Source organism: Rattus norvegicus, chromosome 4 (assembly GCF_021556685.1).
Source record: "Rattus norvegicus strain SHRSP/BbbUtx chromosome 4, alternate assembly SHRSP_T2T, whole genome shotgun sequence".
NCBI lineage: Eukaryota > Metazoa > Chordata > Mammalia > Rodentia > Muridae > Rattus > Rattus norvegicus.
The window spans coordinates 97,219,370-97,242,330 of NC_141537.1; the positions used below are offsets into that span (position 1 = coordinate 97,219,370).

Here is a 22,961-nt window from a genome sequence, read left to right on the forward strand (position 1 = left end):
TGTGTCCATTTTCTTGGAATATCTTTTTCCATTCTTTTACTCTCAGGAGATGCCTATTCTTTCTTCTACTTCTTCATCATCATGATCGTCATCATCATCATCACTATTATTAATATCCACCTTACATCCTGATTGGACCCCCCTCCCCCAGTCCCACCTTCACAAATCCCTCCCTGAATTTCCCCCTTCCCTTCTGAGAGAAGGGGAAGCTCCTTTTGAGTACTGTACTGGCTGGTTTTGTGTGTCAACTTGACACAAGCTAATCACAGGAAAAAGAGCCTCAGTTGTGGAAATGCCTTCTTGACACCCAGCTGTAAGGCGTTTTCTCAATTAGTGATCAAGTGGGGAGGACCCAGCCCATTGTGGTTGGTGCTGTCCCTGGGCTGGTGGTCTTGGGTTCTATAGGAGAGCAAGCTGAGCAAGCCAGGGAAAGCAAGCCAGTAAGTACCATCCCTCCATGGCCTCTGCATCAGCTCCTGCTCCCTGACCTGCTTGAGTTCCAGTCCTGACTTCCTTCAGTGATGAACAGCAATGTGGAAGTGTAAGCTGAATAAACCCTTTCCTCCCCAACTTGGTTCTTGGTCATGATGTTTTTGCAAGAATAGAAACTCTGACTAAGACAAGTATCATCCTGTGACATCAAGTCATGGCAAGACTAAGTGGAGATGAACACTGTACTACTTCCTGAGTGTGTGCCACAAACTTCCAGCATAGAAAGGAAACAGCAGCAGGCATGGGGACAAAGACAGAGTCTGCTGGGTTTTTAATTGGGGAATTGAGAGCATTAATGTTGAGAACTGATGACTTCTAGTATGGTGTTGTGGGATCAGCTTCTGGTGGTGGGATTATCCCCTCTTTATAGTAAGAAGGGGGCACAAAAAGATGAACACGAACTTAGTTAAACTTAAAATCCTAGTGTGGGAAAGATGAAGCATTCTCTGTGGACATTTTTCTGAGTCAAGTATTATTCAGGCAAGCAGCAGAAGTGGGGAGGGGTAGGTTTGAGAATATTGCTGGAAACGGCCATGTGAGTTTAGTGAGGGCCGACCGGTGGAGCAGTGTATGCTCACTGCCTGGTAGGCTGAACAGCCTTCCTCCTGTCTTATGTGCTTATTTTAGTCAGTTCAGGGTGTGGGGTGTCTTGTGAAAAGCTAGCTAAGCCATGTCTATTGCCAGAGGGGTAGAGCTCTGTCCATGGGCCAGAGTAAGAGTCCACAGAGCGGGCACCAACCTTCCAGCAGTTGGGGAGCTGTTTCCAGCATTGTACAATCCCCAAGGGAAGAGGGACTCCTCTCCTGTAAGGTTTGCCTGCGGGCCAAGCATTCTCGGCACACGGAGCTTTATTGGAAAGTTTTTGTTTAGGGTATTTGCATGTGATTGAGTCAAGGTGCACTGAACTGACCCATCTGTTGTTCCCTTGGCTGAGTTTCCACTCTCTGTGTTGTATATAGCTCATCCTACGCGGTGGGTAGACATGTGCAAAGTAACCTATGCCAGACTGCAATAGAATGGTCTGCTTCAGTGGAACTCCTGCTTTACTTCTTGTGCATCTGACATTGCAGAAGTTCAACAGATGTGGAAAAGCTAATCAACCAAGCGAAAATATACTAATGAGTATTTTAAATTTGAAGTCTACAGAAATGAAATAGATTTGTGAGTTAAGACATATTGTCTTACTTTCTCAGCCTATCTCTTTGTTGTTTTTTTTTTTTAAGAAAATAGATGCTTATCATCACTGTGAGAACTGAAACCATATAGATAAGGTGACTATATAGTGTCTGGACAAAGAGCTCACTAAAGTTAGCCATGCATGAAAACACATCCCGTAAAGGCAGAGTTATGATCTGCTCTGCTAATGAGGGTCGTATAACACATGCTTCCAGTTTGAATAGGAATATCCTCACAGTAGCTCCTGGATGTGGAAGAACTTGTATCTAATTTGCAGAAGAGGAATACAGAAATATCTAATTTTTCTCTCTCTTTCTTTCTTTCTTTCTTTCTTTCTTTCTTTCCTTCCTTCCTCTTCTTTAAGTACAGCAAGCATTTCTCTTTTTTGTTGTTGCTCTTGCTGCAGCTTCTACTATTTTGTTGTTGTTGTTGTTGTTGTTGTTTCGATATTTTAGACAGGGTCTCACTGTGTAGATCTGGCTGTCCTAGAACTTGCTCTCTAGACTAGTCTGGCTTGAACTCACAGAGATTTATTGGCTTCTGCCTCTAAGTGCTAAGATTAAAAGCGTGTGCTACCATGCCCAACCAAGATCCATTTTCTTAATGCCTGGCAACTAGTAAATGGTAGAATGAAGATATGCAAACCGAGCCTCATAGCTGGGTGTCAGTAACGTGTAATACTACCATTAATAGCAAAAGTATGAGTACAGAGAGCTCATGTTAGCCATGAGCTACAATCCCTGCACTTAGGAGGTAGAGGCATGAGAACCATGAGTTGAGCCTAGGCTATATGGTGAGATTCTTTTTCAAGAGAGAGGGAGCTCACTTTGGTGTCAATGAGATTTTTGTTAGTCTTCGAATATGACAAGATCAGTGGGGGAAGAGGGATGACCCATTCCCAAAGCATGGGGTGACTACAAGCCAAAGCTTGCCTTGCTCACAACACTAGGCCTATTTGACCCTGCCAGGTACATGCCTCACAGGGAAATAATATAAGATGAAGCTGCCTTAGATATGTAAGAACTACAGCATGCCGTTGCTTGCAAGTTTATCAGGATCTGATGCATGAGGGTGGGAGGGAGGGAGGGAGGGAGGGAGAGAGAGAGAGAGAGAGAGAGAGAGAGAGAGAGAGAGAGAGAGAGAGATCTAAGGGATGGCTCTTTTGTACAAGTATGAGGACCAGAGTAAGGGTCCTCCGCTCTGATGTCAATGTCTGGTGGGCGTGGTGGCTCCCTTTTAATCCCAGTGCTTGGGAGACAGATAAGATCCCTGAAGAAAGCTAGCTAGCTAGACTAGACAAATTAGTGAGCTCTGGGTTCAAGCGAGAGAATGAATGAGGTAGAGAAGGATGAAGACACATGACATCACCTTTGAGTGCGCGTGTGCGCGCGCGCACACACGCATACACACACACACGCTGACACTCACACATATATTTATACATCACACACATAAACATGCAAAGCAATCCTAAGGGACATTCTCACAGAACTTTAGAGTGCATTCATCATTTCATATCCAAAGCTTTTGGTTGTTCTTCATGATAAGCTTGTCACTGGGGTGGGCACATCCAACGTGCCTACTTCGGAATGGATACCTAGTCTGTGGCCATATACACCCCCAATAGCATCCGAATGGATACTGACTTACAGTAGTTTCTTTTTGTACACACCAGCCAGTGACGGTCAGCAGCACTCCTCAGTGACTTGTCCTGTTCACAAAGCCAGTGTGTGCTGGAGCTAGAACTGAGACGAGCTCCTTGCCTCCAGCTCACTCAGCTTGCCATGCTCTTGCAATTAGCCCAGTAGTCTTTCCTGTGCAACTCATCCAAGGAATGTTTGGGTGCCTGCCTACTGTCCACATCATTTGTATCTGGCTGCAGGAATGCAAAGACAAGAATGTATACAGTGGTCACCAATCACAGAGAAACTGCACGTTCATATCTTTAAAAAATGAGAACGGCACAGAGCAGAGTGTGGCTAGGCCAGAAGCAGTCGCGAGGGTACCAGCTTTATGGGATGGGCGGAGGAGGCGCGCAGTCTCACAGAGACAGCAGTTCGAACATATTCGAAATCACATTCTCACAGATGGCCTGGGGCTCAGCCTTAACACTCCCAGCCTATCAAGTGTTAGTGGACACACTGGAACTAATGAGCCTCGCAAGGGGACAAGCAGTACTAATGAGTGCAAGCCGGTGCAGGTGTGCCGGCCGGCGTGGGAGCGCTAGGAGGGCTTCACAGAACAGCTGGAAGAAGTACAGTAGCCGACAGCCAACAGCTGCTGCCCCTCTGCAGCCCATCACTGTATCACACAGAGGTGACACTCCCTGCGAGTTCCAGACCAGAGTCAGAGCATGACGGTGGCAGCCGAGCCGGGTATTACTGTCTAACATAGGAGTGCCAGGTACTCATTAGCCTGCTCACACCTTCTCAGAGGCGCCCTGCCTCCTGGGGCTTCCTGTCCAGTCAGTCTCTCTTCACTTTCCTTCCACATTGCTGTCCCCTGTGTGAGACTCTCCCTGCCTGCTCTTGCCTTCTCTCCTTTGGGAATGGGAATGAAAGAGAGGAGGGACAGGGAGGGGAGGGGATGTGACAAGAGTGGAACAATGCCTTGTTTTAGAAGTGAGGAAAGGTGGAGAGTGAGGACCAGAGAGCATGGTGGGATTGAAATGCCAGAAAGCTTTGGAGAAGACACAAGGAGAGGAATTCCAGGAGGACAATCTCCTGCTGCAGCCTAAAGAGAAATGAAAAGTGGTGGGACTATTCAGCCACATATTTTGCTTTAAAAAAATAACATAAAAAATGTTGAGTGAATGTATAAACAGAGAGCCATTCAGGCAAATAAACCCCCTAGTTCTCGGGCATTTTCTCCCAGCAAAACTAAGTTTGCTTACTTGCTTGCTTTTGGTATGGAACTTCTCTATGGTGGTACAAACTGGCCTCAAATGTTCTAGATGTTCAGACTGGCCCCAGCCTCCCAATAGCTGAACCGGCCAACATGTGCCACCATGCCTGGTAAAAACTGAGGAACCAGTCCTGCAGGTCTTTTCCTTGGCTGGTCCATCTATAGCAAGTGTTTCCCTGGGTGCCAAGGAAGGAGGTGGTGTGGGGCGGGCAGGGGTAGGGGGGAGTGGAGAAGGAAGAGAAGGAATCATTTCATCTTGATTTGTTAGGTTAGCACAAAGTAATGGGTTTAACTTTCATACACAAGTGTCCTTATCTGGCTTACTCGCCCACAAGGTCCAACCTAGGAGTGTGGTCTCCATCACCTCTCGCACCTCTCTTTGGAATCCAGGCATTTGGGCAGTGTGGGATGGGAAGTGAGACATTGCTCCTGAGGGTGTGGAAGAGGAAAGCGGCATGAGAAAAGACTGGGTAAAACCAAAGACTTTCTCTGCTCCCCAGCAGTTAGTGACCCAGGATACATCTTCAAAGGGAGGGACAGGGACAGGCCCTTTAAACCTGTCAAATGTTTTAACTTGGTGATAAATCACAATGAGTGAAAGGAAGCAGTGTGGACTGGTTGTAGACTGAACTCAGAACTGCTTTGGGGATCCTGCCACGCTCTCTCCCATGTCCTCCGATCCTGGAGTCAGGGTCACTCCACTCCCTTTAATCCTTTGCTTTGCCCAGCACTTGAGAAGTTCTTGCTGCTGTCTTACCAGGGCTACAAGCCCTTTAAGGGGGAATCTACCACATGATTGATGTGCAAATCCCTGAGTCCAGCATGGTGTCTGGCACAATGTCACTCTCTATTAAAAGGGGAAAAAAACTAAAACATTCAACGCTCTGAAAATTTTGATCTAAGAACCTGTGTGAGGAAAAAGAACCTATTATATATATATATATATATATATATATATATATATATATTTTATTAACTTGAGTATTTCTTATTTACATTTCAAGTGTTATTCCCTTTCCCAGTTTACGTGCCAACATCCCCCTAACCCCTCCCCCTCCCCTTCTTTATGGGTGTTCCCCTCCCCATCCTCCCCCCATTGCCGCCCTCCCCCCAACAATCATGTTGACTGGGGGTTCAGTCTTAGCAGGACCCAGGGCTTCCCCTTCCACTGGTGCTCTTACTAGGATATTCATTGCTACCTATGAGGTCAGAGTCCAGGCTCAGTCCATGTATAGTCTTTAGGTAGTGGCTTAGTCCCTGGAAGCTCTGGTTGCTTGGCATTGTTGTTCATATGGGGTCTCGAGCCCCTTCAAGCTCTTCCAGTTCTTTCTCTGATTCCTTCAATGGGGGTCCTGTTCTCAGTTCAGTGAACCTATTATATTTTTAAAATAAAACCTTTATTTCTATGGTTGTGCATGTGTATAAAATTTACAATTTTGACCCTTTTAAAGTATATAGTTCAGTGGTATTGAGCATACTCAACACCCACTTACCCACAGAACATGTCCTACCCGGAAAATCTTCATACTCTTTAAACATTAGCTCTCCATTCTCCCTCCCCTGACCCCCAATGGTCACTGCTATACTGCTTGTCACTATGACTTGACTACTCAAGGTGCCCTCATGGCTGGGCCATTTCTTGAAGCCTAACCGTACTCCTCAGGATCATCCATGTTGTAGCATAAATCACAACTTCTTTTCTATTTCTTATTTATTTATTTATTTATTTATTTATTTATTTATTTATTTATTGTGTGTGTGTGTGTGTGTGTGTGTGTGTGTGTGTGTGTGTGTGTGTGTGTGCGCGCGTGTGTGTTCGCAGAGGCCAGAGGAGGATGTCAGATGTTCTTTTTTATTCCCTTGAGAGAAATTCTCACTGAGCCTGGAACTAGGCTGATGGCCAGCAAGCCCTAATTATTCTTCTGTCTCCACTCCCACGTTGGTGAGGTTATAGGCATGTGACCACTCAGGTTTTCAGTTTTGTTGTTTTCTTTTGTTTTGTTTCATTTTGTTTTTAATGTGGGTACTGGGAATTTGAACTCATGTCCTTATGGTTGAACAGCAAGTTCTCACCCTCTGGGTCATCCCCCAGACCCATTTCTTTCCTCTTTAATAGCATTTCCAAATAGACCTATACCATATCTTGATTATCTCTCTTTGAGTGGAATTGGGGTTGTTTCCATGTTGGCTGTAAATGATGCTGCTACACATGAAGATTACAAGCATTTCTTTAAGATCCTATGTTAAGTTCTTTTATAAATATCTAGAACTTCTTTTTTTCCTAGCTCTTGGAGTAAAAACACAGCTAGCTCTGAAACCCTTTGCCCTGCAGAGGAGACAGGAAACTAAATAGTGAAGAATGTAGGCTGTAGGGCAAGTACAAGTTTCAGGAGGGAGTGACGATGTAAGATGAGCTGACTCCTTAAGTGGAGGTGACTTCATCTGCTGACCAGAGCAGCAGTAGGGGAGAACTGAATCCGAGGTTTGAGGAAGGAGAAAAGCCATCACAGCTGTTGAGGGGAATGTAACCAGAAGATGGCAACATTTTGGCAAGGGACGGTGCTGTATGTTTGTATCAGAGGAGATGGGGTGAAAGTAGAGGAACCCCCGTTCTTTGGAGACAGTAATTTAGCTGCCCCCAAACTTGTTGTGTTGTCTAAAGTAACTTTGGTCTTCTGATCATCCTGCTTCCTCCTCCCAAGTGCTGGGATGACAGGCGTGCACCACCATGCCTTGTTTTGCGGATAATAAGGATAGAACCCAGGGTCTTGTGCATCGTAGGCAAGTGGTCTTCCAACTGTACTGTATCCTAAGCTAACTTAAAATCTAGCTCATTTGTGTAGGGAGTAAAGAAAGCTTGTGGTAAGTGTGCTTAGAAACGATCCTTATAGAAGGCTATGGACATCTGCCAAGGCCCAGGCAGAATTGACAGGGTCATGTGGTAGGGTCAAGGGCTACAGAGGAAAGTGGGGAGAAGAATGGACACTGAAAATGATCTACCTCTGTAAATGGGTCAGAGGATGTGGCAGGAGGCCAAGGGAGGAAAGGGCAGCTAAATGCCAAAGAAGTGCTGAGTGCCGCATACCTAAACAAGCCTAGATCCCCACAGGAGCTCCCTGAGAAACAAGGAGGGAACGACCATGGCCATAACACCACTATCAAGTCACTCCCAATGCCTCCTGTCAGCCTGTCCTTGACATGAGCCCTCTCTATGATCAGACTGCTCATCCTCCTGGACACTGGGAACTTTTCTTCACTATCAAGACCTCCATGCTGCATCCGGGAAGCAAACTTCCCACTTTTTGTTGACCTCGTTGTTTCATTCCTACAGTGACTGTCTGGCCTAAGGCCCACCAGTAACAGAAAGCTGAGTCCTCAGGGAGCCTCTTTAGTGACTCCATGGGCTGACTGCACTTCCAGTTCTCCACTGTCTTAGCTCATTATAGTGCTATGGGCTGAAGTGAAACTGCCCAGGGAGCTCATCTTTGGTCTGTTGTTGTGAAGGAGGTGAGAAAGGGACGGGGAGAGGGGAAAGGAGGGGAGAGGAAAAGGGAAGAGAGGAAAAGGAGAAAGAGAATGAGGGGGACGACGACGAGGAGGAGGAGGAGGAAGAGGAGGAGGAGGAAGAAGAGGAGGACGAGGAAGAGGGATGGTTTTAAAAGCAATTGTCCTGAAATACCCATTCTCTCTACCCTCTTCTGTTCCTCCTAGATAACCATCAGGTCTTATAACCTGGAACTTTTGTCTAGTGGAAAAACTTTGCTCTTTGCTCCCTGGGATGCCCCATTTTGCCTTGGTCCCTTTTGACCTTGTTCTTCTCTTTCCATTGCTCTGTGCGTCTCTACTTTACTGGGTACCCCTGATCACTTGGGGAAATCTATCAGTTGTAGCTGTTTACTTGCTTCTCTGGGCTTCTGGCAGCCCCCACCCACTGCACCCCCTGCACATTGCTGCTGTTCTGGAACTGTACTGAGGCCTGTTTGTTTTTCTAAGCAGCCTCTTAAACTAGCATTTTGCAGAGCACTTTTTACTGTCTTTCTTTCCTTGCAGACATGTTAGAAGCCCTCCCACAGGCCGTTTGCCTAAGGAAACTACTGTTCTTTGGAGGCATTGACTATCTAGATGACAGTGTCCCCACTGTGTGTTCCACAAATGTGCTGGCAACCAGGTAAATAGGTTGGGGGAGGGGGACAGTCAAGTACTCAGAGTGTGGAGGGAATTGATTTTGTGTAATAAGTTGAATACTCAGTTAATTGTAAAAAGATGGGCTAAGGGGAAAAGTTATGAAAGGATGTGTCCTCTCAGTTTTCTTTTTGACTGGGGCGAAGCAATCCTTTCACAGGCTGTGCTCAGGACCCTCCTTGCTCAGTCTCCAGTCTTCTACTGTAGTCAGTTTCTGCCAAGTTCATGCCTCCTGTTTGTCTCTGTAAACTAGTGAGTTTCCTTGGCTTCCTGTGTTTGCACTGTCAGAGCTCCCTGGAGACCTAGACTGTTTTGATTCTTGCCTGCCCCAGATAGAACACCCTTTAGTAGCTTTGGTCCCATTTGAGATTAACCAACCAGAAGCATGGTAGTCAGGCCTTCCCTCTCTACCCAGGCCTTCTTAGGTGGTCCTTTTGGAGAGGGCCAGGGGGAGGCAGAGCAGAGTTCCCAGGAAACATTTGAAGGATGCTTGTCCTTCTGTGGCAAAAATGGGAGGGTGGAGAATTTCCAAGAAAGGAATGGAAAGATTTAGAGTAAGTTCTTTGCAATGTGAGCAGAAGAAATAGGCGAGTTTAAAAGAACACCAGGAAAATAGTTGAGTGTCCAAACTGACCCACATGTTAAGAAACAAAGATAAAACTTGGAGTCAAATACAGGAGTAGAACATAGGAGTATGAGGTGACCACTCCATAAACAGGGATGCCCGTCTCACAATCTCTTTTTTTTTTTCTGACCTGCTGTACAGTTTTGTTTTTTTTTTTTTTAACCACAACTTCATGCCTGTTTAGTGCTTGATGCCACAGGAGTCGCAAAGCAGCACAACCCAAGGACGTGCTTCCCAAAGCTGCAGTCATCACCAAAGCCAGGACAGAGCTCCAGAAGGTGCTGCACAAGAACACAAGGTCAAGGCTGGCCAGTTCCCACACGTCTGCCATCACAGCTACTCTGCAGCTGAGACTGCGAGATCTGTAAGTTCAAGGCTTGTAAGAGCTTCGGGCTGAGTTCAAGGCCAGCCTGGGTAATTTTGTGACGTCCTGTCTCAAAATAAAAGCAAGATAGTTCTGGCAGTAGAGTGTTTGTCTATAATTCACAAGGCCCCATATCCAATACCCATCATCACAAAATAAAGTAAATATGTGACTGAGAATGAATGAAGATGGTACCATGGCCTTCAAACGGGGAGTTTCAGCAGGCGGAGGATTGCACAGGGATGAGAAGACAGGCCTCACAAGGAGCTCGGTGGTAAGGCAAAGGAAGAGCAATTCCCAGTTAATGGTTTACTGCATTCTAATTACAGCCACAACCTCTGCAATAGTTGTCTCCAGTTAAAGCCAAAGAGCAGCATCTTTGCTGTCTTCTGTGACCACCAGAGGCTGAAGGAGAAGATTCGACAGCAAACAACTGGCTTCTGTTTGCTGGGTCAGGGTCAGGTGTGGTGGCTTTCCGATGTTATCCTGACCAGAGTACAGATTTGGAAGGTGCATTCTGTACATTGGAGAATTAAGCACATAGAGTTGTAACACTTTCAGTCCAGGAATGGGGGGTAGGGTGCCTAACAGTAGCTTTATTAATAAACATTTAATTATTCCTCATAACAGACCTGGTACTATATGCCTATAGTTCTAGCACTTAAGAATGGCAGGAGGATTAGGCATGCAAGATGGCCTTGACTGTGTAGTAAGGTTAGGACCAGGCTGAGCTATATATCTCAACTGGAGGAAAAAAAGTCTATAGTCTTTTTCCCACATATACCCATCTTCAATGGGGCACTTTTGCCTGCTGGGGGCTAATCTCACTACATTCATAACAGTTAGTCATGGAACTGCCTTTCAAACATGAAGAAGGGGACAGGGCCAAAGATGGTTTCCTCATCTGCTCTGTCTTTCCATTCACAAAGACACTTTTCTGCCAGAGGCATTACAGAACAGTTATCTTGAAACCCCATTGCCAGAACTCAGTTATATGCTATGCCCTAGCAAGAGTTAAGCTAGTCATAAGTTCCCATGGCCCTAGTACACCTTGACCGATTCCATGAGGTCAGTTTGTCTCTGCTTGCTCCCTCAGTGAAGCCAGAGAAGGGTGTGAGGATAGCAGATGCTAAGTGATGACCTGTATCTGCCTCGTGTGCCCCTTCCTGTTAGCTCTGTGTCAACTATAGCCTGTGAGTAGAGTCCTAAAATTAACACCCCTAACACGTAACATATGTACCTGACTTGTACAAGAATGGCAGGTCAAAATTCTAAGCAGCACACTTTCATTCTGCAGAAGTACATAGGACTGCAGTTCTGTTCCTAACATCCACATTCGGTGGCTCACAGCTACCTGTAACTGTAGCATCAGGACATCTGAGCTCCTCTGCTGACCTCCAAAAGGACTCCCATGTGTGTACGTGTGTACACATAAATACACACAGAAATAATTAGTGCACATAACATAACGTAACTAAAACAAATGAATCTTTTTTTTTTTTTGACAGAATCTCACTGTACAGCTCTGGCTTCCTGACTGGACTGGAATTCTCCATGTAGCCTAGGCTAGCCTTCACCTCACAGAAATCTGCAAGCCTGCTAGGATGCAGTGCATGCCATCACTCCTGACAAAATATCTTTTAAAAAAAGATTGGTGAATGAATGTACATTTATGTATAAATATTATCTATATTGAATACCTTTTTTGTGTATCTCTTGAACTAAACTAAACTTAACCTGCAAAAGTCTTGTCCTAGCTGGTTTTGACAAGACTACTTCTTATAATTGTTGGTGTCTTTGCTGGAGCTCCCTGTTCAGTTGGTTCAAGGGCGGGTTTAGTGCCCCATCTTAAACTCTAGGACTGCGGTTTCAGTTTCGACAGTAACTGTGGAGCTGCACGCACTCACGGAGCTCTGGAAGTGTGCGGGATGTGACCAGTGGGATGCAGGAGCTAAACTTTTAATCTTGTTAAGTTTTAATTTATTTAAATTTAAATTTTATTCAGTCCATAATTGTGCTTGTAATAATTTATATATGTGAATCTCCTCTTCAGCCATCGGTATTGTGAAACCTTAAATGTAATTCAACTCCACATGATGGTTTGCTATGTCGGCTGAGATTATTATAAGCATAAAACTACCAAATCTGGAACACCTGTACAAACATAAAAAAACTCAATTTGTATACAGATTATTTATTGAAATGTTGACATTTTAAATATACTTAGTATACAAGGCATATTAAAATTAATTTTACTTCTCTATATTGTTTTCTGTTGTTTGCTTGTTTTTTTGAGACAAGATCTTTCTATGTAACCCTGCCTGGCCCAAAACTTGCTATACAGACTAAGCTGCCATCAAACTCACAGAAATTTGCCTGCCTCTGCCTCCCAAATGCCACAATCAAAGGCATACATGCCACCATGCCTAGCTTCTTCCCTGCTTTATAGACGTGGCAAATAGAACATGATAGATCACACGTGTGGCTTCTGTCTTATTGCTCTTGGAAAGCACTGTTCCAGCACAGACAGGGTTACTGTAAATGTTAGCTGAATGAATGTATGTCTTCCACATAAACTTCAAACTGGATCATAGGTTTTCATATCCATTCCTTCCCATCATTCCTTGCAGCCTCTGATGTCATACATTAGCTTCGGTCACTCAGACATATTCACTTGCAAGACAGCAATTTTGCTTGTGAGAGTTAGCTTTGAGGACTCTCAGGGGAGGAAGAAGTGCCAGTGTTGGGGGATCTATAAAAGGCATGGTTTGTAGGAAACAGAGTCTTTGTGATGGAACAAAGTCTCTGGTGACCTTTTTGTCTCAAAGTTTGCTATTTCTGGGTGTCTGTTTTGAAATCTCCAGTCAGCTCATTCTGGGAGTGCTCATTCTAATAAGTGTGTGTTTCATAAAAGGGCAAGGATTGTACTTCTGGGCAGATTCCCGCTATTGTTCCTTGTTATCCCCAATGCAGACAAGCCACTTTGGCTGTGTGACTACATCTAGAGAAAGAGAAATGGCACCACCCAGGCTGGGCACTGGAAGGGGTTTCCTAGGAAGATCTACTCTGTCTGAGCCTGCAGAGGCTACACCCAGCTTGCAGGGGCCAGCAAGGAGCTAGCCACTGCTCTCCAGATATATAGAAAAATAGGTTATATATTGAAAGGCTAACACTGAGTCACTGTGGGTGAAATCAGGTGTGGCTTTATTTTCTTCTTTATGCTGTAGTCTTAGAGTGTGTAATTGTTTACTATTTCTAAAATGAAATTCAGAAAATCATTTCCCTTCGTGGAGCTACTCTGAGAATTGTTAACCCAGTTCTCCATTCAACCTTTCTAGATTTCCTTAAATACTCATTCTGGCTTTGTCACACTTGGCTCTATCTCAGAGTTTGAGCCAGTTTGTTGCTGGTTAGGACCTACTGTGTGGGCACTTGCTTCCTGGTGTTACATGGATAGAAGATGGCCTTTCACTCTCAAGATATAGAAATATGTATGAGACAGAGCGTGGGGAGCTGTCCTTGTGCTGGGCCATGCACCAGTGGGGTTGTTCACTCTGGCTTTATCCCCTTGCCAATTCTCTGCCTTATGTAGTGTTGTTGTTTAATATAATTAAGTCACGTCTTTCAGATTCTTATTTTATTTTATTTAGTATTAGTGCACATGTATATGTGTTTGTGCATAAGTACAGTTGTATGCATTCCACATCCTACCTATGGTGGGCAGAGAACAACTTTTGGGAGTTAGTTCTGTCCTCCCATTGTGGGTTCTAGCTGTGAACTCCATCTTGTGCAGCCCAGAGGCTTTGGTTACTGGGCTACCTTGCCAACCCTATGAATGTCCTTCTGTGTGCTCATTGTACATGGCACTGGGTTACATGGGAGTCTCTCACACAAGTGCACATGCTACACTTGACCACACTTCCCCACTTCTGCTCCGTCCCCTTCATTCATCTCCTTTGTTCCTCTGGACAGTCGGAATTTTATTCTTATGCCATCTATACCTATATGAACATTTCTTGTCTAATTGTGGTAAAAAATATGCATACCATTAAATTCTCACAATCTCAGCACTCCAGAGGTGAGGGGCAGGAGAAGGGTCAGATTTTTTTGTTTCTCATTCTCATTGTTTTTTAAAGAGAGAAAAAGGACATGGAGTTGGGTGGACCAGGAGGTGGGAGGACCTGGGAAGAGTTTAGGGAGGAGAAAAGTGTCATCAGAATACATTGTATGAATTTTTTTCAATTAAAATTTTTAAATAATTTATTTTTAAAAAGTTAAAAATAAATAAAAAACAAAGATAATAAAACAGAAAGAAATCCTACTTTCAAATGCAAGTTGAATTTGCAATTTGAATTTCAAATGCAATTGAATGCATTTGAGGAATTTGGACTCCAACATAAAAATTCGAAGGCAAGTATGCCTTAATAGTTCCTATTGCCCATTATATATTGTCATATATATATGGGTATATGGGTGTTTATACAAACATGAATAAATATAAACGCAAATATTTTCTAACATTATTTGGCATTTTGTTACTAATATCTTCTGTCATATAGAATGTTTTAGTTTTTCTTATTTACAGCTTTTTTAAAAATGGCTTATTTAAGTCTATATAAGACCTACTGTTTTTATTATCATTATTGTTATATTATTGTTAAAGGAATAATAAGTAGGCATAATCAGTGAATTGGGAAATAGAACAGGTAATAAGATTCAGTGACCCATGAGATTTAAGTAAAAGGACAGGAGCAAGAGGCAAGAGGATGCCAAGCTGTCATTATCTTAGATCTGCCCTTAAAGTGGCCCAAGAAGATATTGTTATAAGCCAAGCAAGGCAGCATGCAACTTTAATCCCAGCATTTGGAAGGCAGAGGCAGGTGGACCTCAATGACTTTGAAGGCCAGCCTGGTCTATATTAGTGAGACCTTGTTTTAAAAAATAAAAATAAAAAAATGTGTAGTTATAGCTGTCATAACACCAGTCTGACTCCTAAATAATGGTGTGCTCGGGGGATAGCCTCACCCTCGTAGATAATTGTCTTTCAAGATGAAGAGGTCTGTTCTCGAGGCTTTGCTGGTGTCCAGGGTGACTTCAGGGTTAGGACTTATCTCTGTGCCCTCAGCCTTGAACTAAAACAGTCAACTAAACAGTCACTCCTTCAGTGATTATCACGTCTGTGCAGAGCAAGCAGGAGCCTGATCCAAAGTCAAGGAAACACAGAGAAAAACGAGAAATAAGAGACAGCGGATGCATGCAAGCGAGGAGAAAGACGCCAAGGCTGAGAGAAGCAGCATCATTATAAAACAGAACACGACGTGGAGTCGCAGCCAGAGAGCATCCAGCGAAGTGAGTTGCATGAGGGTCCCATCTTCTTCTACAAAGCAACACGAGTATGGAGCATGAAGAAAATACCTACACCTGTCTCGCCTCTGCTAAGCTAGAGGAGTTTTATCAGTGGTATGAGTTATACCGGAAGCAACTCAGTTCCGGTCAGCGTTTTTAAGAACCACTTCCTTTGGAAGGACTCGAACGGGTGACTTCATTTTAATTTTCTTTTTGAAGGGGGCTCTTGCCACGTAGCAGAGGCTAGCTCCACCCAAGCTAACTAACTTCACTTTGATTTGACTAACGTCTGTCTCTCTCCCTGAAGACTTCACTGATCAGCCTTTTTTGTTTTGGGGTTTTGGTGGCCCCTCCCAGAAGGACTGAGTTTTGTTTTCACTGCTCTGGGACATGTAGGGTGGTTAAGAAGGAATCGCATCCAGCGGCAGAGCGCTTGCCTAGCAAGCTCAAGGCCCTGGGTTCGATCCCCAGCTCCGAAAAAAAAAAAAAGAAGGAATCGCATCAAACTCACCAATTAAGAGACCCATTACTGATTGATATTTTTGCCTAATGTTCATTGCACAGACTAGAAGGAGATACATTTAAACTAACACTTCAGTTTCCTTAATGGTCTTTACTTCACCAGGATTTCCTACTTCTTGAACAGTTGTTTTCATTTGGTTAGTTGTATTTTCTTAGAAATTAATTCTTTTTTATTTTTCTGGTTTCAAGTTTAGTGTTGAAAAGTTGTGGTGATGTATTTGAAGTTAGGCTTTACATTTATATTAATTTTTCATGCCTCATACTGCCTATTGAGTATTTATCTCTCCTTAAAATTGATATTCTAGCCAAATATTTTTAAAGGCTTATTTTATTTTATGTATATGTGTTTTGCCTACGTGTCTTCCGGAACTGAGGCATCAATGACTTTGAGCGTCATGAGACAGAACTCAGGTCCTCTGTAAAAGCAGCTGGTTCTCCTAACTGCTGAGTCATCTTTCCAGCACCCACCCTGCACCCAAATAATTCTTAACTTAAAAAAAAAAATCTGTGCTAATTTTTTTATCATCTGTTTTAGTTTTCATGGTTTGCTTTGTTTTGTTTTGCTTGTTTGTTTGTGTTTGATTTGGTTTTTTTCCCCCGTGGTTTTATGTGTCTGTGTTTAAAGTTAGTGCTCAAAGCCAGGAACTTGTGCAAGCTAAGCAGTCCCTCAACCACTGAGCTTGAGTCCTAGCCCAGGACTGTGGTTTTCTTGTTGGTTTTACTGAGTCCTCTGCCCCAACCCAATTTCATTAATTTCTCCGTCTATAGTAATTAATTCGCTTCCTCCTACTTGGCCTTATTTTGCTTCCTTTTTTCCCCCATCATTTTTATGTTTTTAAAAAGTGAAGTAAGGACAGAGCTTTTTCTTGGAACCTGCTCTGGCCCTCGGTGGTTCGCTTCCAAGTAGTTTTGTTCCTCCATAAACTAAGAGAGTTCTAGAAATATGTTTTCATACTGTAGGAGTATAGATTTTTTTTTTTGCTCTATTTGTTAATTTCTAATTTTATTGCATTCTGGTCAATGAATGTGGCCTATACAGTAAGATTTTTTTTTTTTTATGTGTGGCTATTTTCTTTGGCCTTTATATACGCGGGTGGGCATGCGTGCGCATGCGCAGGCTTAGTTGTGGGTTTGGGCGCCGGCTTAGGCGCCGGCTTGGGCGTGTGCATGTGAGTGCGTGTATATGTGTGCGCGCGTGCGTGCATGTGTGTGTGTTTGAATGTATTCTAATATATGTAGCTTTTTTTTTTTTTAGCTACCATTGTTAGCCGTTGAGATAGGCTGTAATTTAGAAGCATTCAATAGTAAAACTATTAATGGTTCATTTATTCAACATACTTTTTTTTTTTTTTAGCATCCATGTATTCTAAGAGTTTTGGAGATGCTGGTATTTAGGGACAAGAAGATGAGCAACAGACATAGTCCAGCCTATGTGACTGTGCAGCCTGGTCACTGAGAGGATCAGGAATGACAGGCCTATCAGTGGGTCAGTGTGCAACAGCACAAACATGTTCTGTGAGTGTGTACACAGAAGCTTGGTCCTAGGGAGGTCCTCCTGATGTTCAAACAGAGAGCCGAAAGAATGGAAGATAAAAAAGAGCTGGGTGAAGAGTGGTTGGGCCTAACAATATGCCCTGTTCTTGGCAGAATGCAAACAAGGTTCTCTGGGTTCCTGGAAACAGGCCAGTTCCTGCAGCACCCAGAGCTGAGGGGAGGACCATTATAGGTCTTTCCAAGAGTTTTTCTTTAATTTAAAAAAAAGGCAGGGAGCCAACAAATTGGCTCAGCTAGTAAAGGGACTCGCCATCAAACTTGACAACATGAGTGTGATCCCTGGAGAGGAGATAACTCCTGCAAGTAGCTCTCTGACTTCTACACACACCACACATGCACGCGCGTGCATGCGCACATGTACACACAGAGAGAGAGACACACACACACTGAATAAATGAAGGACTGAATACAAGTAATGCACACGAGTTATGAGTCAGAGCTGGAACTGTGGGTCATTTCCCATTATCTACAATACACAGGACTCTGTTTTCCCAGGCAGAGGGTAGCTTACTCCCGAGTCTGCATTTCTCTCCCCCCCCCCCGTGACAGTTCCTCATCTCTTAGTATGACAGAGGATAAAAAGTTAATTGTTTTTCTAATTCTGTCATGGACTTGAGTATTGGTTGGCCTGTACTAGATAAGTGCATCAAAATGTATAGTGAAAATGTAAAATTAATTTGAAGTTCCACTTCTTCAGAATTTCTATTCTGACTGTAGAGAAGCACATTAAGATTTTTTTGTGTGTGTGTGATTTTTTATATGCCTTTTTAAAAAGAAGTAATAAAGTTTTTTTTTTTTTAAAATAAAAGGCTGCAGCAGTACAAACAGACAAAGGCTTATTGTACCCATGGCAAGCGCTGGGCAAAGGAAGCACCCTGCACACCCTGCAGCAGGAAGTGACTTACCCCTGCATGGCTAGTAAGGAGACCCAGGGCAGACAGGCATTTCCTCAGAGCAGCGAGGACTTGCACAGAAAATTGGAAAGGGCATAAATGTCTGTGAGCACGAGTTACTCTGGGAACAAAAGGGAAGAGAGCACAGAGGAAGACAAGACAAGACGAAAAAGAATGGCTGTCTAGGGTGGGGGGAAAATAAAGAATGGCTGTCTAAAAAAGCACTACCTGACCAGGTGTGTCTCCAACTGAAATTATGTATCTATGTGTATATGTAACATATATATATATATTTATATATCACACCAAAAAATAGCTTATTGTAGAAAGTGAAATTGAAAAATGAGAAGTGGAGGAGATCCTGAGAATATTGAGGGCAAAGGTTTTACTGTGTCACACAGAAAAGATACCTGGTGTGTGAGATGAGAAACTTTCACGGGGGAGAGAAATGCAGACTCAGGAGTAAACTACCCTCTGCCTGGGAAAACAGAGTCCTGTGTATGGTAGATAATGAGGAAACAACCCACAGCTCCAGCTCTTAGGCCTAGTGGAGCCTCTGAAGGCTCCCCTCAGAATTCTCCCTACTATCAGCTCAAGCAAGATGTGTCTCTCTGTCTCAGGTCTTTCATCTGAGTGTGTCTACTAGAATGTCTGTTTTGTGGAACCTGGGAGACTCGGCACCCTGTGTGCAGATGGCCAGAGAAGAGACTGAGCTGAAAATCAAACTCAGGCTCACAGAACAGCAAAACCTCATTCTCAAGCACAGGGAAAGTGTTCTGTGCTCTCAAAGATAGCGAGCACTGAATAAACTCACAGAGTGTTCCCTGAGTAGGAGGCCTAGAGTCCACAGAAAGTACAGAGGTCAGAGTCCGGGCACATGGGTGTGGGGAAGGAAAGCGTTATCATGACAAGGCAGAGTTAAGCTCCCAAACCTTCCCTCTCCAGACCCCTCTTTTCTGTGTGTGCTGCATCAGCAATCACCTCTCCTGCCTATCCCGCTGCCAGCACAGAGGTTAGAGGTTAGAGGTTAGAGGGTCCTCCGTTCCATTGGCTCTGCAGAGAACTCTCATGGCTCCTTATAGTAAGGACACCGAACACACTTCTTTCCCTAACCTTTTACCCAGTCACTTTTGACACTAGTCCTAGTGTTGGCCCTGTCAAAATCCAGCCATGACCCAGAGACCAAACAGACTCACAGAGGTGAGACAGTTAGGAAAAACCCAGGTTGCCATTCCAGGTATAACCAGAAAACACAGTGACAGAGTCCAATGGCCAAAATCAAAGCCAGTCCCAAGGCTTCTGCAGGACTCAGAGGCAGCCTCTGTGATGGCCTTCACTCTTCTTAAGTGAACATCCATTACTATATTACGCACTGGGTATTTTTATTTTAAATATTCCCTGTTTTGCCTGGTACTAGTTCATGGCTATAATCTTACCACTTAAGAGACTGAGACAGGAGGATCACCAGTTCTAGAGCACCCTGGGCAACATAATGAAAAGTCCACAAAAGAAATTTGCATTTTAACTTAAATAAAAGTTGGTCATCCTAGTAAATGAAAAATGGGGGCTCACATGTCCAATAGAAGGAAGCCTTAAACATACATTTAATTATTTCAGTGCTAGTCTCTTGTCTGTGTTTCAGCTAAAACCTTAGTGCAGTTTGGCCTGACTTGTGTCACCTGCCTGTTGATCCTGTCTCCACTCATGTGGTTAGGATCCTCCAGGCAGAAGGACATGTGGCTCCGCCAGATGGTTGGGCCTCACTCCCTTCCCTGGTTACAAGGGGTAATCACAGCACCTGCCTCCTAGGGATGCTGCAAAGATTGGAGGAAAACCTACAAGGAAGGTGTTTAGCAGAAGGCTTGGCACAGAACACACCTGTCCTAACTCCTGCCTGTTTCCCAGAATCCTTCCTGAAGGCAGGCTTGTGACTTCCAGACACCCACAGTGACAGTAGCTTGGAGAACACGCTTTTGATCACAAGCGGATCAAAGCTCAGTGTGAAATTGAAGGCGCTTAAGAGAGGGAGAAACGTACAGACTTTGCTGTTGTAACAGATGAGAAGTCAGGCTCTGGAGAGACAGACTCCGAGCATGAGTGGGCCAAGGTTGAAGGCATTTTTTATGAGGAGGCTCTAGGGATGCCTCAGAATAAGGTGTGTATTAAGTCCTTCTTGGCAAAGTCTTCACCCCAGCAGCGCTTCAGGGACATTTGGACTAGAACACTAACTCTGGGCTCTTGGCTTTATAGGCTAGAGGAGCTCATTTTGAGCTCAGACTACAGTCCTTAGCCACAGGTCTCTCTTCCCAGGTACTGTGGGTTCTCGACAGAGATGTGGCTCACCTCTCAAGAGAGTCATCCTGGGTCAGAAGTCACCACTGCACCCAGGGCACTGCACAACCAAAACCAGATCTTTTCTCACAGACATTTGCAGATGGAGAGTAACCCAGCCCTTGAGCAGAGCTCAGTACTGGAGGTCTTGATTGCCTCTTGTTTTTAACTATTTCCTCTCTTTCCCCATGCTCACCCTTCATCTGGGAGACGAGCTTCTTGCTCCTCTCTTCCTCCTCAGTCTTTCTCTCTCTCCCCCCCATCCCCCCAACGGAGCTGGGGACCGAACCCAGGGCCTTGCGCTTCCTAGGCAAGCGCTCTACCACTGAGCTAAATCCCCAATCCCCTCCTCAGTCTTTCTCATTTCCCCCCTTTTCCTCTCTTCCCCATTTAAGTCCCCCTTTCCTTGCTCATCTTTCCTTTGTTTCTTTACAAAAGCATCCTGAGTCAGTGCTCGTGGACTGGCTACTGGGCCGAGAGTTACAATGGGAGCAGGACCATTATCCTTCTGTGATTTTAGTCTGAAAGGAAAGATGGATTTAAAAATAATTGCCAAAAGTTTGTTTAAATATGCTACTGCTAAGGCACCCATTTCTCCAGAACTCATTTGGCATTTTCTACGACAGGTTGACTTGGCAAATAACTAGCATCAGGCCCACCCTGGAGAGCAAAACCACCAGAGTCTAGTTCACAGAGAACCTGGAACATATATAACCTGCACTCAATAAGTATCTGTGGAATAAATGGAGAAACGATAAGCTACTTCAGAGTAGAGTCTGTGGATGAACACTTGACACAACCATCATGAAACAGTAAATCTCTTCTTCGTCTATCCTATCCCTCTCTAGCTCTACCAAGGGATGAAAAGATGCCAGGAGCATACATGTTGAAGAATGGATGGATGCCAACTAGCTGAGACTCTTGGTCATCAGCTCTGCCTCTCAGGAAAAATTGCCTGGACCTTTCCTTCCGTGATTTCAAACATTTTAGTGCCTTTGTTTTGTGTTATTACAACAGAACACCATAGGCTGGCAGGGTTTGTTTTGTAATCCTCTTAGTTCTAGAGGCTAATGCATGAAACATCAAGGTGTCAGCATCTCCTGAGGGTCTAATAATACATCATTCCATGGTGAAAAGCAGGAGCCCATCATCAATGCCACCACCATGGTAAGGACCTCCATCTACCCACAAAGACAGAGAGGCCTGACAGTCACCTCATGTATACCCAGCCTCCCAGTGCCACTGCACTGGGGATTAAGCTTCTGACATGTGAACTGAAAGGGATCTATGAAGCCAGAGCCAGAAGAAATAAAGGGACAATCACTGTGACCCAGTTTCAGGGCTTAGGAGCCTGACAATGTTTGTCTTCTGTGACTATGACCAGATAAGTATCTTTCCGTTCACACCCTCTTTAAGAGACTTTTATTCTGTCTACTCCAAATAAATAGTTAAGAGCACTGGCTTCTTTCGCAGAGGACATGTTTTCTGTTCTCAGCACCCACATGGTGGCTCACAACTGTAACTCCAGTTCCGGGGGATCTGGTGCCCTCTTCTGTCCTCTGAAAGCACCAGGCTCACATAGGGTGCACATGTGCACACTCAGGCGAAGCATTCATACACATGAAATAAAACTTTAAAAATACTGTTTAATTAAGAGCTGAAGACATGACTCCATTTTAAGAACACTGTCTGCTCTTTCAGAGAACCAGGGTTTTGTTTCTGCACCCATGATGGCTCACAACCGCCTGTAACTCCAGTTCCAAGGATCTAACACTTTCTTCTGGCCTTCATGGGAATATGCACTGGACCAGTACACATATTTACACACACATACATGTACATACAAAACTAATTAATAAATCTTTAAAAAGAAAAAAGATTCAAAGAGCCATGATAAAAAGCTACCTAACAGGGCAGTGTGGCTTTATTTCCTCTCTCGCACTTTTACTTCACACTGCACAAGGAAATAACAAGGAAGCATCACAACGGGAGTAAACCCAGTTGAACTACTATTCCAGAGGTAGGCAGAGAGAGAGCTGCATTCATCATCAGGACTGTTCAGAGACCCAGAAGTTGTAAGAAATGTTCAGACCTCGCATAAAGAGACAATGGGAACCTTTGGATGGACCTGCATTTGACCTGGTTCTTACAAGAATGTATCATTTGCAGTCACATGACTCTATTTCAACAGTGAACTCCTGCACACACACACACACACACACACACACACACACACACACACACCCCTCCCCAAAAAGATATAGACTGCTGTTTTGGATAGAATTGCCCTCATTGTTACAGTGCAAGAAACATGACAACTTTGACCTGACTCAGGACACAGCCTGTTTCCCCTTAGTATATGTGAGAGGGAAGCTGATGTAAGGGCCAGAGACGTCATCGTCTGTGATGTGTGCCCCACCCAGTGAACACATTACGAAGAAAAAGGGATGGATGCTCAGACTACTTTGGAGCAAGCCATAGCTCATAAACCAGAGTTGTATTACTGACAGGATACCAATGACAATGGGTCTAAAGACTCTGAACTAGCTCAAAATCATTGTGAATAGGGAGA

At 44.1% G+C, this 22,961-nt stretch overlaps 1 long non-coding RNA gene across 7 annotated transcripts in view; it reads left to right on the plus strand.

Moving 5' to 3' along the window:
* The window catches only part of LOC100912188 (uncharacterized), a 48,195-nt gene extending 36,189 nt beyond the window's left edge, over positions 1-12,006 (plus strand). For 3 of the 7 annotated variants that reach the window (XR_015686633.1, XR_015686632.1, XR_015686634.1), the window contains 3 exons: positions 8,623-8,740; positions 9,564-9,743; positions 11,252-12,006. This is a non-coding gene — a long non-coding RNA (uncharacterized LOC100912188). Of the gene's footprint in view, positions 1-7,521; positions 8,080-8,622; positions 8,741-9,563; positions 9,744-10,072; positions 10,254-11,251 lie in introns of those variants that run through there. The other 4 variants (XR_015686631.1, XR_015686635.1, XR_015686636.1 and 1 more) reach the window with 4 other exon arrangements.
* Positions 12,007-22,961: the final 10,955 nt, after the last annotated feature.